The following is a 4,163-nucleotide window of genomic DNA, read 5'->3' on the forward strand; positions in this document are numbered from 1 at the left end:
GACATCATTAATAAATCAACAAACAAGTGCTGATGAGGATGTGGAGAAAATGGAACCCTAGTGCACTGTTGGTGGGAATGCAGACTGGTGCAACCACTATGGAAAGCAGTGTGGAATTTCCTCAAAAAACTAAAAAAGGAACTTCTTTTTGATCTAAAAATTCCATTGCTAGGATTATACGAAAGAATCCTGAAACCCCAATTCCAAAGAACCTATGCACCCCTATGTTCATAGCAGTGCTATTTACAATAACCAAGCACTGGAAACAGCCTAAATGCCCATCGGTAAATGAGTGGATCAAAAAACACGTACATTTACACAATGGAATACTACACAGCAGAAAGAAAGGAGGAACTCCTATCTTTTGCTACAGCACAGATGAAACTGGAGAGTATTATGCTTAATGAAATAAGCCAGGCAGCAAAAGACAAATAACATATGATCTCACCTAATACATGGACTAATGAACAAAACAAACAAAGGAGCAAAATAGAACCAGACATGTAAACAGGGAGCAGACTGACAGTGACCAGAGGGGAGGGAGGAAGGAAGGAAGGGAGAAAAGAAAGGGAAGGGTCTATTCAAGGAACTAATATGAATGACCCATGGAAATGGACAACTAAATGGGGATTGACTGTGGGAGAGGGAGGAGATGGGTGAAACAGGGGAGAGCAAAGAGGGGAAAATGAGACAAATATAATAGGAAAACAATAAAAAATAAATTTTAAAAAATGGCAGAAGCACTAACAGGCATCAAAATCCAAAATCGACAAGTTCAAAAACTTTTTTGACAGTAGAAAAAGCTCCTTGATAGATGTATTGCATAAAATGGAGAATCTTTGAAGGTGACTGAAGTTTAAACATGTAAGAGTAAATATATAATTTTTTATAAATTGCAGGGGTTTGGGGGTTCCCCCTTGTATACTATTATTTTGTTGTCAGGAGCTTATGATTATCATCTTAGGTGTATTTTCATACTTCTTGCTTTAGGAAGAAAATTTTTCCAAATATAAATATTGATTTACATCTTGCAGAGGACAAAATTATAGTGTCCCTCCTAAATGGAGAAAGAATCAAATTTGACAAAATTTTGCTAATATCTTTTTTTTTTTTTTTTCTGTATGCAACTTACTGGCTTTATTCCCCTTTCCAGTAACTGTAGAAAACCCAAGTGTCTTTCCATGGCTGAATTTTAGAATAGTGGTACATTTGATGCAATGGATTCTGATTGACAATAAAAAGACCTACTGAACCATGAACATGAATCTCAAAGATGTTATAAGACTTAGTATGTTATATGATGCCCTGGAAAAGGTAAAACTACAGGAACCAAAATTCTATTAGTGGTTGTCTGGAGTAGGAGCTGACTTTAAAACCAACTTAAACAAACAAACAAACAAACCCAGAGCCATTTTTCACCTCTATTACCAAGAACCCATAGTTTAGGGACCCTGTGGAGAAACAGGCACTCTTGCACATGAATACAAACTGGTACAACCTCTGTAGAACTCAAATGCATGTATCTTTTAATTCACCAAAAATAATTCTTACCTAACTTGGCTCTTTCTGTATGCATATATAATGCTATTTACTACAACATTGTATATATTTACAAATGACAGAAACCCAAACATCCATAGGCCATACAGTATTGTTTATCCACGGTTTCAGTCACCCAACCAGTCCTAATACATTATATGGAAAATTCCAGAAGTAAATAATTCCTATTTTAAATTGTGCACCATCCTAAATCAAGTGATAAAATCTGACATTCCCTCTCCACCTCACTCGGGATGTGAATTACCATGTTACATATGCTAGCCAGCTGGTTAGTCAAAAACCAACAGAAAACCCTTGAACTGTAGATGACCCCCAGCCATTGACACTGTCATGGCTCATTGATCCAAGACCGCTCAGATCTGATGATCCTCCGGAGTTCTCGTCAGATTTAACGCTGTCACAATGCCTACTTCACCTAAGTGGAGGTTTTGTCATCTCTTATCACAAGGGTAAACACAGTATTTCAAGACCACATTCACTTAACTTTTATTACAGTATAACTGTCCCATTATTGATCTTACTGTGCCCAGTTTATAAATTAAACTACTGTAAGTTATGTATAGAAAAAACATTATATACAAGGTTTGGTACTATCCACTGTTTCAGGAATCCACTGAAGGTCTTGGGACCACAGCCTCCAAGAACAAAGGGGAACTACTATACTATATAGCAATAAAGATGGCCACTTTTCATGGAATGATCAATATGTATTATCTATATATCTAGAGTAGTATATACAGTAAAGGTTTTTAGTTTTAAAAAGCGGAGGGTAAATTACTACTCATGTGCTCTGTATGTGCGAATGAAATACGGACATCAGGGATGGGCGGCTGAGAATCAGATGGGGGAGAAATGAATGTTAAATTACTGAATGGGATGCAAGTCTGACTCGAAGAGACCACATTTCTTATCGATGTTCCTTTTTCTACTAACTTGTTCAGTGACGACTGAGGAAAGGCTATTTTACGCTGGTAGGTGCTGGGTGGAAAAGCGGAGGAGCCAGACCCTAAGGGAGCTAAGAATGCGGGCCCAAAGCAGGTGAAGTTGACTGCAGCTGTTTCCACCCCCCCAACCCCACTCCTCTTAGTAGAGGCTAACACCCCATTAAATTGGCGCAGTCAAACCACACATCCAGGGAGAGAAGAATTAAAGGAAGGAAAAAAGAGGGAGAGAGACAAAGGAAACAGATCAGTTATTTAATTCGGTTTTTTGAAAGCTCAGAACTTCATCTTGTGAGGATAAAGCCCGTTCGTGAGAACAAACAAACAGCGGAGGTAGCCCTGCAGCTGAGGAACAGCTTTGATTTTTGGCAGAATTTGGGAGTCCACAGCTTTCGGATCAATCTTGCGCTGCTCTGTAATCTCACATTTCTCCTTCTCAGTGTCCAAGATCGCCCCCTCCTGCTGTCTGGGCTTGCGCAGCCTCCTCTTCTTAAAGTAGGCGCCAGTGATGTGCTCCGGGATTTTCACACCGCTGATATAGATCCTGGTGGAGGTGGCGATGACAAACCTCTGTTGTGCTCTAGGCAGAGGAACTCGATTAAGGGCCAGAGGTTCAGTCACAAGTAGCAAGCCACTGCTCAGCTGCTTCAGGAAAACCACCCTCTTGCCCTGGTGGTGCCCGGTGAGGACGATGAGAATGGTCCCCGGAGTGATGCAGGCCCGCAGTTTCCTCACGTGCTGACTGAAGGGTTTCTTGCCGTGGCTCAGCAGCTTCCGAGGCACATCTTCAGTGGGGTAGTATCGAGGCATTTTGCGAAGTTTCACCACTCGGGCACCACCATTCTTGTTGCCACCAACTGGTTTTCTGACAGTAGCAAGAACCTTCTTCTTTTTCTTTTCAATCCTGGATTTGGCTGCTGAATACCTCCTCTTGTACATGGCCTTTCGGGAATATATCGCTGACCGGGAATACCTGCCAATCCCTCGGACCAGGACAGGGTTTCGGCTGCAGTGGGGCTTCCTGTTCTTATGTGTCTTGGCCTTGGGGTCACCCTTCTTAACCTTGCCGCCAGCATCAGCCGTCTTGGCTTCAGGTTTCTTCTCCTTAGGATCCAGCTTCTCAGTTTTTTCACCCACCATCTTGCAAGATGGTAGAAACGCTAATATCTTTATACCATACACACAAAGCTAAGGCAAAATCTCATAAATATTTTAATATTTATCTTCTGATACTTATTGTTCATTCTCCTCTGAGGGTCTTCACACCAAAGGAAAGTGGTGTCTTTAAACAAACCTTCCATAAATGTGGGAGGCTTTCTGATGGATGAGAAAGTTGATCTTTTATTAATTTTAATTTAAAATAAAAGGAATATTTAAAACCAGTCATCCTTTTGTTCTTGCTGTTTTTTTTTTCTCTCAGTTTCTAATTATTCTTTTCTTAAACTAACCAATGCTTAGCTTTACCATTTTTGCCTCAGGTAAAGTTCATTTAAAATCCTATTCTTTATCTTTTCTATCTAGTCACACATTTAGAAGAAAAGACATAATTCAAAAGAAAAATATTGAGCCCAATACACTAAATTTCCTGAAAAATAAATGCTTTCCTCCATCATCTATAACCATGAGCACAGCGTTTTTTACACCAGGGTGAAGAGTGAAAAT

The 4,163-nt window shown here is 40.0% G+C and overlaps 1 pseudogene; it reads right to left on the reverse strand.

Moving 5' to 3' along the window:
* Positions 1 to 2,777: 2,777 nt before the first annotated feature.
* Positions 2,778 to 3,641, reverse strand: LOC150015783 (large ribosomal subunit protein eL6 pseudogene; annotated as a pseudogene).
* Between the last annotated feature and the right edge of the window lie 522 nt (positions 3,642 to 4,163).

The sequence above is a fragment of the Furipterus horrens genome, unplaced genomic scaffold (genome assembly GCF_987537825.1).
Source record: "Furipterus horrens unplaced genomic scaffold, mFurHor1.1.pri manual_scaffold_3, whole genome shotgun sequence".
NCBI lineage: Eukaryota > Metazoa > Chordata > Mammalia > Chiroptera > Furipteridae > Furipterus > Furipterus horrens.